This window comes from Myripristis murdjan, chromosome 4 (genome assembly GCF_902150065.1).
Source record: "Myripristis murdjan chromosome 4, fMyrMur1.1, whole genome shotgun sequence".
NCBI lineage: Eukaryota > Metazoa > Chordata > Actinopteri > Holocentriformes > Holocentridae > Myripristis > Myripristis murdjan.
Window position 1 is genome coordinate 7,670,188 of NC_043983.1, and position 12,694 is coordinate 7,682,881.

Consider the following 12,694-nt stretch of genomic DNA (forward strand, 5'->3'; position numbering starts at 1 on the left):
AATTTACTTAGATTGGAGGTGCAGTAATAATAATGACATACAGCTCCTCACAAGATCCTCTCCATAGATATTATAAACTATGTGCACTGCAAAACTGCCTCTTCTTAACCTCAGATCTCTTAAAATCAATCAATTTTGATCAATGATGTTATTTCTGTGCACAATTTTGATAATCTGCCTTGCCTTGCCAATAAAGGTCACACAAGTGGGAAACTGTCATGTATGATAAACTGACTGTACTGTCACTACTACTATGACTATCTGTCTATACATCCATATACTGTATTTATATGTATATCTATCTATCTATCTGTTACAATATACGCATCAGTGTTGAACCGTTTGGTACAAGGCTTTCGGTTTGGTATGCATCACAAACCAAAACAATGTCATCCACACCACTTTTTTAAAAATATGTTCTCTGTGCCACACAACAGAGCCACTGTGCCAACAAGGCAGCCAACACAACAAAACAGGCAGCATGCTGTCTGCCTTCCCATCCCCAAAGAAACACACTCAAGCAGCTCCAGTGAGGCAGCTAAGCTAGCTCATTACAATATGACTATTAATGCCATTACCATATACCAGAGATAGAAGATCCTCCAATAACTAACAGGTCTGGTCTTGGGAGCCACTCTAGTTTCCCTGTGAGTTATGAGGCAATGGCAAGAGAGTGGAGCATAAATAACAACGGTATGTCGCTGCTGCTACACAAGAGTAGGTACCTCCAGTGGAAATATTCAAACATGACAACTCATTTATGCCGATGACACCCCACTGTGTCATCAGGTGGAATAAAACAAGGAGCAACACACACACTACAAAGTGTCACTGCAGCGTTTCAGCAGGCGCAGCCGTTCCCAACTAAATCAGGACAAAAGGAATCACCGCAGAAACTGGTACATTTACAGCGGCGGATATGAGAGCCGACTCTGTAGTGGAAAACGTAACGTAACTCCTGCTATACAGAACAAAACAAAAGCCCAAATACAGAATGAACTGTGAGAAGCAGCCACGGTTATAATAAATGTTAATAAATGGCTTCTGTGTATCCCTCAAAATTGTGTGTACTTCCCTCCCAAATGCATTTACTCAGGGAAAAGTTAGTAATAAGTAACTCACACAGGTGCTGCAGAAGACAACCATATTAAAATTCAGTCAGTGTGTCAGCTGGTGTGCAAATATGTTATCCTGATGCATTCTGACAGACACAATCAATAGATATCGTTTGGGCAAAAATGTGCGATTGAGCAGATTGTGGGGGAGAGATTAGAGGAAGAACTTGACCCCTACAATGATTTGACAGACGAAAGCTCTTCTGAAATGCTTTTAATATCAGCTTCAACACTGTTGGAGAGGAAGGCTGTTATTTTTTTTTGTTTTGTTTTGTTTGTTTTTTACATGATGGGGAACATGTCAACTTTTCTGACTTATTTGTTAGTTTATTATTATTATTATTAGTAGTAGTAGTAGTAGTACTAGTAGTATTTTGTTATGCACATGGATAAGGTATATCAACAATGTTTTGGCAGCATTTTTACGGCAGCATGTAGCTCTGAGATAGATATCTAATGAAAGCATCTTGACCCAGCTGAGAGTATTGTCTCCCATCAGAGGCACTGTGTCAGGGTGACACGCCAAACTGTATCTGGCCTGTTTTTACAGGTGCTGCCTGTTTGTTTTCTGGCTTAGCTCAAACTGCTTTTTAGCTGTTGGCAATGCCCTATTTGTTCTCATTTATTGCACACGATCAAATCAGTGTTTATTCAAAAGGCATTAGTCTTAAACCCTTGCGTCAATAAGTGGTGAGGGGGAGCCAGATTGCATTAGAGTGCCAGGATCAATAATTTCTGGAATACAGCGAAACCCCTGGAGGAGGTGAGGCGGCCCCAAGTCTCTCAGCACAAATAATGAGAGAGTGACTTATAGGCTTTATGAGTTTTCATCATTTTCTTATGAGTTCAGGGTGACCTCATTCTGAGTGATAGGAACCTCACTGCTGTTCCACCTCCCCTGACCTACCGGCAGATTTCAAATAAGACACTGGCCTGCTGTTTCATTAAGTTGGTTTCGGCTTGATAAAGCTATATTGTATGATGTAGTGAGAGGAATCGGCTTTGCTTTCAGTAGCTTCTATATTGGGCCCCGGTTGCTCTCTCTCTGACCTTTTTCTGTCTTGGTCTCTCCCTTCATCTCTTGTAAACCTGTCACCCACAAGCCCAGAGGAAAGCAGCAATAGTATATCACCAATCTGTGTTCCCCTTGGTTATAAAAGCTGCTTGGTTTGAAATTATGCAAGGCTGCATCATGAGACACATCTATAGGAATACACCTAGAGGACTATTTGTTAGTCTGGCCTGTAGTATCACATGAAGTCATGCTGACGGCCTTTGGCAACGGACAATGGACAAATAAACTCAGTAATTTTGCTGCAGTTGTTTGGTTTAGTGCAGGCACATGGAACCTGAGTAGTCAGCATTACGCAACTGAACTTGGTAAGTTAGTTACATTCATGCAAACACATTATTCATGCTTTACAAAGTCACGAACACAGCCTTACTCAAAAGGACCTTGCGTAACAGAGATTAATCATGTCCAAAACTTTTCCTTTTGAGGTATTTTGCAGATATTAATATTCTGAATGTTCTGGAGTAAGCAGACACGCAACTGTGGTCGTTTAACTGGAAGGTCATAGGATCAGTCCCTGCAATTTGCCCATCCCTGCTGATGTTTCTTTGAGCACAGCACCTGCATATCAGGAAACAGAGTGTAGCGATATATGACATGTGTCCCATCAAAATCTGCACATGGACCCAAGATGGATCTCTGACTGTCTACTACACATTTACAATTTACCTCTGCAATGTATTTCACGTCTTATTGCCTGAATCCACTTTTCTCACGTTAAAGACACATTTTCTCTGTTTGGGATCTTATAAAAACTTGATTCGGGATTCTTGACTTTTTTTTTTTTTTTTTTTTTTTTTTTTAGTGCTTCCCACCACACATCAGCTTTTGGACATTATCTTTCCAGCTTGTTACAGTAATTCAGTAAGGACAACACACAGGGAATGTATTTCTTAAATGATGACATGGCATGACAACAGGTTTGACTTCGGTTTTCTCAAATCATCAGATAATCATAATCGGAACCAATAATTGTTATCACAGTATCCAGCAAACTAATCAGCCATTTCAACCATACTTATAACTAATCATGTGCTCAAAGCAGTAGCCACCACGCCACCAAGCCACTGTGTCAGTCAGTTGATTGCTAGCTATAATCACATGTTTGTTACATAACTGAGCAGGATATACAGAGCCGGCCATTGTAGACGTCTGAAATTTTCCTCGGCGCTGACTTGTCTGCTATACAGTCTGCTAGTGGTATTATGAAAGATTAGAGTTTTGTGTTACAATAAGCTCCATTCACAACAGAAATAACAAGGTGCAGTAACTGATGTACTACAGCATTTGATGTCAGCTTTTTTGTTGTTGTTGTTGTTGCTTTTGCCACCTTAAAATGAAGCCATGCATATTCCTGTCTGTAAGCTGCATATACAGTTCAACCAAATTAGGGATTTTATGTCACAAATGATCCGACTCTTTTGAATGGCTCTTTAGTACAAACCATGGAAACCAAGTCATAGGTGAGAGACTTTTTTTTTTTTTTTTTTTTTATCTCTGTGCCAAAATTTCACTGCCTGCCCTAATCCACCCCTCAAATGACCAGTGTATGACCAGAATGCAGTATTTGGATGCACTTCAGCAATAAAGGCAATTATAAAGCAGAGTGCAATATCAAAATGTCATTAAAGCCTGTCCCCTCTTGTTTAAAAGGAACCAGCTGTAATGGCTCCAATGCTTCCAAACAGAGCTCCTATCAAAGATCTGTAATGCTCATCACAACAAAGAATGCTTCCCCCTTTTCAGGTTGTTTCATTTTATGTTCTTGCATACATCTTCTGATGCACTTGAACACATCATCAGTGATGTGAACTGGGGTCATTGGGTGTTTCGGGTCTTTCAACATCAGACACCCTTGCCCAGGTGACCCAGCCGTGGCTGATCAGACCATGGCTTGTGTTCAGGTGGCATTCGCTTGTCCCCATGGTTCTCCCCTCCGGATCCAGAGCCATCTCGAGGCTTTCTCGGCTGGTATTCTTGATGGCTCTGCTCCTTGCTGTTCCTCTAATGCCCAATGCACTTAGGGCTTTGTGGAGTGAGTGCCCCACAAATCCCCTGCAGCCGACCTCGATGGGCATACAACTTACCTTCCAGCCCTGCGCTCGACAGTTGATGACGAGATGTTCGTATTTGGTCCTCTTCCTCTCATGGGCCTCCACCAGCCAGTCCTCCCATGGCACAGTCAGCTCCATGAGGATGATGTTCTTGGTGCTCTCAGAAACCAGAAGGATGTCTGGCCTCAGGGTGGTGCTGACAATATGCTGGGGGAATCTCCGCTGCTTCTCCAGCTCTACAGAGAGCTGCCAGTCCTGAGCAGTTGCCAGAATCCCTGCTGCCGGCCTCTCGTGTCCTGCCCGTGGCTGCTTCCCTGCCTTGACGAAAGCGACTGCGCGGGTGGTGTTGCGCGCTCGGCTGCAGCTGCTGATTCCTTTGCTGACGGCTTCTGCAATGGGTTTCAGCAATATCAGAGGCTGAAACCTTTTCACAAACAAAAAATGAGAAAAATCTCGATATGATAATAAACGAGACCTGATACTGGACATTTAATAAAACTTCAGCTGCAGCAAACGTCTTCCGCACACTGTCTAGTTGTAAACAAATGGTAACATTTCAAAATGTGAGAAGGCCTGTAAAGGGTTATGGGTCATTTATGCTTCACGGTAAGTACATACACAGATATGCACAGCGCCCTCTGTCTGTACTCTGTGTTCATTTCGTTGTTTTTGTGTAGGTTTTCAGGAAGCTTACAGACACGAACAAAACAGAGCAGGACCAACAGAAATGATAGCACAGCGTAGCCAATAGTAATGAGCGAGACACGTGGAAGTGAGAAAAACGACAGAGAAAACATTTCTCCATCCTCCTGTTGCGATGTTTTTGATGACCTCACAGACTACAACCATTTACACCACTTCCTCTACTTTTGCCTCTTTGTAGCAGGTCCACTATTACGACCTCCTTAACCATCGCCAGGCTTGTTGTTGTCAGACAGTTTTGACTCTGACCTGCCCTCTAGTGGATTTGTGCTTCACGTCTATGTCAGCATATAGAACTCATGACAGTATGTGGGCTGGTGTGTGATGGTTACATGTTTTGATATGGAGATATTCATTTTTGTATGGAACGGGAGCATAAATGAGCCTTTATATTCCACATTGGTGTATCCATACCATATGAAACTAGGCTTCTGTTTTCACACCATTGTCTCTCAGTGGGAGGGCTCATGAAGACTTTGTAACCCTTATTGTGCTTGTGCTTTCATACCAACAATCACAGCGTGACCGAAAAGCTGGAAAAACACCAGAGCAGAGCGTTTCCAAATGGTAGATATCTCTTTTTTGAAATGGAACTCTTAATATCCTGTTACAAGGCAGGAGATAGACTTCTCAGAAAATCTGTTGGTCAAGCGTGACAAAAAACAAGACATCCAGTAATATGAACTCAGCCACTCACTCACTCGATGTTGCATGACCTCAGCTGACATGCTGACACATGCGCACCTTCACACACACACACACACACACACACACACAGTCCAGTTGTGGAAAATTCTTCTTGTTGAGCGTGTGCTGTAATTTTCAGCAGCTTATCTTTTTTTGACGCCGCCTGGCATATGACCCTTCTTTGAGGCCAGGTTGGATAAGATGGAGTTAGGCAGTGGCGAGGGCTGCGTGTGGCTATGTAGGGGTAAAATGAGGTGTGTGTCCTAACTTGGGATAGAGTTGCTGAATGGGTAAGAATAGGCCTGACCTGGCCTGAACTGATCATGCATGAACTGTGTTTGTGTTCCTCAGAACCAGCTCAATAGCTCTAACTATGCCACTAATCGCAGACTGTTGCATCATACACACCATCGGTGAAACACACAGTCATCCCCAACAACAAGAAGGCACAGGGGGTTGAGTTTCATATGATGATTCATATGATGAGGTAAAAGTAAAGCAACAGAGAAGCACACTACAGAGTAAAAGTATAGAGTTTTACAACTTCCGTTTAGTTGTTCACAACCTTGACCATTTAAAGCTGCACTATGTAAAACGGCATTGAAGTGAGGACCCCGAGTCAACATAGTTCTCATCACCAGCCTTGTTCAGTGATAAATGTGTGAGGTTACGTTTTTTGTCAGTTGAGTCTAAAAAGGTCCTTATCTCAATCAACCTTCCATTTTACTTAGTAAGGCTCAAATCCCTTGAACTTTGATTTCCCTTTAAATTTCCCTTTGCGTAGCTTCAGATTTAGAGAAAAATATATTTTTTTTAATATTCGACAACAATGTCACACACATATTCTGTATCTGCCGGTTGCAGCGCTTCATTGAAGCTACATCACATTTACACTTAGTGAACTATTAAACCCAAGATGCCATGCCAATAAAGCTCTCTCGGTTTGAGCAAAGCTTGGCTGCACAGGAACGACAAACCCACTGCTGGAATCAGGGGAGTCAAAGAGGTTAAATGGGCACTACAGGATTATATCTGGCCACTAGCTGGTATCAAGAGTTGCAATAGTTTTGCATGTAGCCGCTTGGCAAAGACAGTGTCACGGGGAAGCCCTGTAACGTTACATTGGTGCCAAATCACACAGACTATATGAGATTTGGAAGAAAAGACTGACAAAACATTGACTATTTTAACTTCTTTTCTTTATTTGATTAACTTTTGTGTGTCTCATCTGTCCTCTGGACTGCACTCAGCCATCCTCTCAGCTGTATGGACCCCCCATCTGTTAAACCACTCCCTGTACATTGAGACTCATTTTAGGGTCAAGTTCCTTGGGGAATGTGCCAAATGTCTTCGATTTTGCTTTTCCTCAACTGGGCCAAGCTGATCAGCGCTCTAAGTATGGTGCACTAATCCACTGCTGTGAAGACAAAAAAAGGGAAAATAAAGAACTTTGACTGTGGAAAGGTTTAAAGACCCTTCCTTTTTTTTGCCTTCACCACTCCACCACCCTGCTCTCCCCACATAAAATAAATAAGGATACATCATGGGAGTTTGGAGGCCTAGAACAAACTTTGGTAGGATCTGTGCCTGCAGGTTAATTGCTAAGCCAAACCAGCAGCAGCATGTTTTGCCCCATCATCTTCTCTTTCTTGTTCTCTTTATTTGGCTCAGTGCCATCACTTGCCTTGTTGTTGTGCTCACTCACTTCATGGATTGTGAATTTTCAGGAATGGGAGGGACGGTGTTTCTTCTGAACAGCTGTGGAGGTAGCAGGAGGACGTGCACGGCGTGCCAGCCAGGTGCGGATTTTGGCAACGAACTTTGGAGAGGAAGAGAAAAGCGCTGAATGCAGCAACATGGCTGGTCTGCAAGAGCTGGTATTGGTTTATATCATTACTTCTCAAAGAAGACATTAGTTTTAGGATTGTTGCAGGTTGTGAAATCTCACAGGGTATGTTTAAAGATTCATTAGACAAGACTTTTATGTAAAAATACACATTTTATATTCAGCCTTAATCACAACATTGGCAACCATAAACATCCTGTCCCTTTGAATTAAGACACTGGTGATTCACTCTTTGTGCTGGGCATGGTCAGGGGCAGAAAACCTCTTTTTTCCCAGTTTCTGTGGGCAAGGTTATTTTTAAATTGAAGGAGAAATTAGAGGAAGAAGTTGAAATGGTTTCTTAAACACCACAGAGCAAGCACTCTGCCCAAGAAACCTGGACTCACCAGCATGAGATCTTTTGCCTCTCTGATCTCTCGGCTATCCTTTGCTGTAAAGCATCACAGAGCCGCTGGGTTGCTGAACTTGAGCTGGCTGCATGAAGTTTGCTCCAGGTACGTTTCATGATTTGTTGGTACTGAAGTTCAAACAGTTGTCAAAAAGGTCCTTGTTGCCTGTGCACCAAGTTGCCTAGTGCAACTTTAAGAACTTAATTCTTTAGTTCCCTCAGCTACTTATGCTTTTTTTTGTCGTTTTGATTCCTCCTTCTTTTTCTCTCTGGGGTTGATATGCTTTTATAATATCTTTGGACATGGTTTCTGGAAATAAATGAAAACAAAACTGCACTAAATTGTTTTGCTTGCAAGCTCTGCCATTGTGCTCTTTCTTAAGGCCTTTGGGATAAGACAGTCAGCAAATGCTTGAAATTTAAGTGTAAAAACGAACAGGAGCAGTAAGTAAACAACTCAGAGACAGAGAGGGAGAGAATAAGTGGAGCCTGTTTGGCTTTGCTCCTCACAGCCGCGTCTCTTGTCTCTACCATGTGCAGTATACATAACGTGCATGTGGCTCAGCCTCTTCCTCTCTATCTCCAGACAGCGAGCAGCCAGCCTTGGTGTTTGCCAGGCTCCTAAATGAGACCATTGTACACCCCTGAAACCCCGCCACCCCACCCCATCAGCGTCGTCTCACAACATCTTCATGTTACACACCCATATTGTGAACTTTGATCTGGGAAATTACATTTACAACCCCATAAGGACCTGGCTAAGCCTCACACACAGCAGGCCTTTGTGCTTGTGTTACCCAAGCCTCTCCCTTTCTCTCTCTCTCTCTGTCTTTCTCTCTCTCTCCCTCTCTCTCTGTCAGCTCAGAGACACAGTGTTAGGATTACAGTGCGCTGATGGCTGAGTGTTCTTGCATGTGCACATGCATGCATGGTTGCATCAATGAATCACTTTACACCACCATTAGACTCCTGTGCAGCCTTTCACAGTGTTTATTATGTACACTGTACCATTTAATTTGTACTTTTAACGAAAAAACATTACTTTTGTGGCCGTATATTTTGTGTGACAACTTACATTTCTTTGGCCATGCTCACTGCATTCTACTGTCCCGTCACCAGAAGGTCACGAGGTTCAACCCCTCCGAAGCCACTGTGTCCATCACAGTAAGGGAACATACCAGTGCTTCTGCATGTTTAACGTAATATCTAAAAAATGTATACACTTATACCATAGCAAGCAGTTGTACTTTGTGATTGCGATATCATCCCTACCTTTTTTCCAGCCATTTGTTTCCATTAATTCCGCTGCGATATGAAAATGAACTTCAAACTTTCTTCGCACCACTATTCCATCACCGTAATAAAATCGTCCACATTAGTTTTCCTAAAAGCCGCAGCACTGTTGTGTTTTGATGACTTGATATTGGGTGGAGTGACTTTACACAGAGAATTCTCAGTTCAGTGGTTTATGAGTAGTGGTGACTTTGTTAGAAGCAGAACATTATAAGGTGGCTGTCTCAACCAAAAATCCTGATTTAAATATTGGGGGACTTTGATTATATGTTGTGAAATCTTTAGTACCCCTGCATGATTTGTAAAATGGTTTGTTTACATGTAAAATGTGGGTAAACTGTAGTAAATGTGCCAAACATACAAAAGCACTCGTATGGTCCTTTAGGATGTCCTTTGGGATGGCAGCGAATCCCCTTCATGTGTTTCTGTAGTACTTCAGAGTACTTCAGCTAAATGAATCCCATTTTTCCCACTGTGCTGCACTCAGTAAGTGAACACATCTTGGTGGCTGCTTTCAGATGGACATGACCCCTCCCCACACAACAGTTGAGGCTTACACTATGCACTCAACATATTGTGCTGGCCGGCAATCTCATTTGCGAGGGGACAGAGTTACCAGATAAGAGCATTACAGAGACATCAAGTGTCCTTTCACGTGATAATTCTTTATAATAATGGACTCTCCTGAGGGATTTCAATAAGCAGGAAATAACTTTGGTGCTGCAATCGCTTATAATGCACCAGCAGCAACAACAACAACAAAAGGCCACGTGAGAGAAAACAACAGACATGCATATAGGTATGTCGCTAAACAGATAGCAATAGCAACTTTTTGCGTACTCCCATTCTCACAGTATGGTGTACAGACATTGTCAACAGAAGTGGAAATCAAACCTCAAACCTTGGCAGTGGCAATGCCTTTGTTAGTGCCCACTGAGTTGCGGAGAAAGAGTGAGAATCAGCAGAAGAGGGAGATGGGGGGGGGAAAGGCTAGAGGTTGAGGACGAGTGCCGATTCAGTCAACAGAAAGCCTGTCAAACACTTAGTGACACAATAAGCCAAAAACAGGAAACTGCAGCCACGTGGTGCACATGGCAATGCAACAATAATCACATTGTCCACCACCAATGATGCAAGCACCCTTTGAGGAAGAGTAACAAGAGACATCATCACTCCAAGATTTGCTCATTTTGCAGTTATAGCATTTCAAAGTTTTTATCTGTGAATTTTAATTATAGCACCTCCATTTGGCCAATTAGTGTACATATATACATACATAGATAGATAGATAGATAGATAGATAGATAGATAGATGATAATTATTATTATTATTATAAAACACCAGAACACAGGAATTATGTTGAGCTGCTGGCATGAAGATGTCATGGTCCTGTGAACAGATTCTGGTGCTTGGACTTTGTGTTTTGGTGCAGTTTCCTTTGCCCTGCTGTGTCACTCATTAGTGTTTTCACCTGTGTCTCGTTACTCAGTGTTGTTGGCCCCGCCCAGCTTCCCACACCTGTCCTGAGTTGCATAATCAGCCCTCTTATCCTTGTGTTCCCTGAGTTATTATTAAATATTAGTTTTCTGCAACGCAACCTGCCTCTGCTCCTGCGTTTGGGTCCACCCTCCCTCCACCATGTGACAGGAGAACTACCTCAGTTTTAGAAAATGGCCATGAAGTGGGCACATCATTTACAACAGGCCCAGATCCTCACCTTAGTCTAAAACCATTGGTGTGCAACTGTTGGTCTACAGCTGGAAGTGTACTTCTGTGAAGATGCATGTGAAAGTCTCTACAGAGCTATGCAGACAAGGGTTTTATGAGTAATCATAGGTCCCAGGGGCTTGTAGAGCAGCTGAAGTGCACGCTTCCCAATTCTCAACATGTTGTGCGTCAAACAAGCTGATTGGTGGAATTGTCCTACTTTCCCTCAGGAGGCAGGCTCGCAACAGAAAAGGACCGCTGAATGAACCGATCTGTTTTAGGTCAGTGAAACAAACATGGAGCAGATGGAAGAGCACCATGCAGATTTAGGTTGAAAATATAAATGCAATATCAATGCAATGAAAACACATTTGTTTTTCCCAGTGTGATACTTGCTGCAGGTGGACACATGACAAACCCTACAAGTATAAAAGTGAACAGCCATGTGAATGACAGCTGTGCAGGTTTGCTGATGTGCCAATGAAATGTTCCATCTTAAAACTGTGCATGGAAATTGTGTGTCATCCCAACAAACCAGGGCTGGAGAGCCCAAGTAGAGAAATGTAGAAAAAAAAATCTTGTGTTATCATAAACATAAACCTTACTCTCTGTGTAGGCTCATTGTTCCCATGCCCTCTATTTTACACTGCCACTTCTATCCATCTATCTATCCAGTGGGAAAAGTCAAATTGGATGAACTTTGACCATAAGGCAGCTGAAAATCACTGGTAGTGGCCTTGATGCTGTCTGTCTTTCTTTACCTTAAGATCTCTTCACAAAGCACTTTTGCTCTATTTTGCTCAAAATGGATAAGTGCTATCTCATGGATATACAGCACTGAGGAATCCCTCTGAGAAACTGCACGCTATGATGAAGTAGCTCACAGTTGTAGTGATGGGGAGGCCCATTTTTCATTTTAATGGGAACATGAATTTTATCTTGCTTCCTTTTTTTTTTTTTGGAGGGTTAGTATCGTACGCTGTATCGATATAACAGGAAGCCATTTATAATAATAGATTGGAGGTGGGGTGCTGTGACCAGCCAGTGGTGGGCTGTTTTTTAAATTTCATTCACTTCGCAGGATGAGGGAAAGACAGTGCCATGGGAACAGCAAGCTCCCTAAGCCTAAAGTCATATTAGAATTGGAAAAGCTCAAACTGTTTTTCACATCTCTGCCGTATGCTGAGGGACATCAGCATTCACATTACATTTACAGAGAATTAAGTAAGTATTTTAATCAGAGTCTTCAGTGTGTATCTGAGAAGTTTTTTTTGAGAAATTTGAAATATTCATGCTTTCCCCTGGAGAAGCTGGCCTGTTTGTTGAAATTCGACTTGTAGGTACTGCTGTTCTTTCGAAAGTGGGGTAATGCAGCCATAGAGATGATGACTTAAGATGTGTAGTGAGTGAAAATGTTCATTTTCTTTGATTTTTAGAGCATAGAAAAAGCAAACAGAAAAGGGACAACACCTTCCCTGCTTCACTCAGTGGTCTGTTTGGTGTTCTTGTGATCCTGTGTGGGCTTGCTTATTCTCATTCATCTTTTATACCTAACTATTTTTTTTTTAATTCAGCCATTGCTAACAGGAGATATGCAGTTTTAAATGTGTGTGAATGAAAGAGCATCGTTCATTCATAAGGCTTTCCACATGAACCCTCCATTAACAAATATCAGGAAGGAAGAGCAAAGAAAGCCATTTAGCACAGTGACTGTCCACAGTGGATATTATTTCACAGGCTGGTTAGCAGTCCATTCAAAAATATTGTTCATCATGCACTTGCTCATGGAAAGAAGAGCAACAAAGCTGTAAAAGGCTTTTTTTTTTTTG

General features: G+C 42.2%; 1 long non-coding RNA gene across 1 annotated transcript; it reads right to left on the minus strand.

Annotated features, from left to right (window-relative positions):
* Positions 1-6,857: 6,857 nt before the first annotated feature.
* Positions 6,858-8,223, minus strand: LOC115358166 (uncharacterized). Its single transcript, XR_003928158.1, has 3 exons — positions 7,863-8,223; positions 7,336-7,449; positions 6,858-7,047 (listed from the first exon to the last, which is right to left on the minus strand). It is a non-coding gene; the product is annotated as an uncharacterized LOC115358166 (long non-coding RNA).
* Between the last annotated feature and the right edge of the window lie 4,471 nt (positions 8,224-12,694).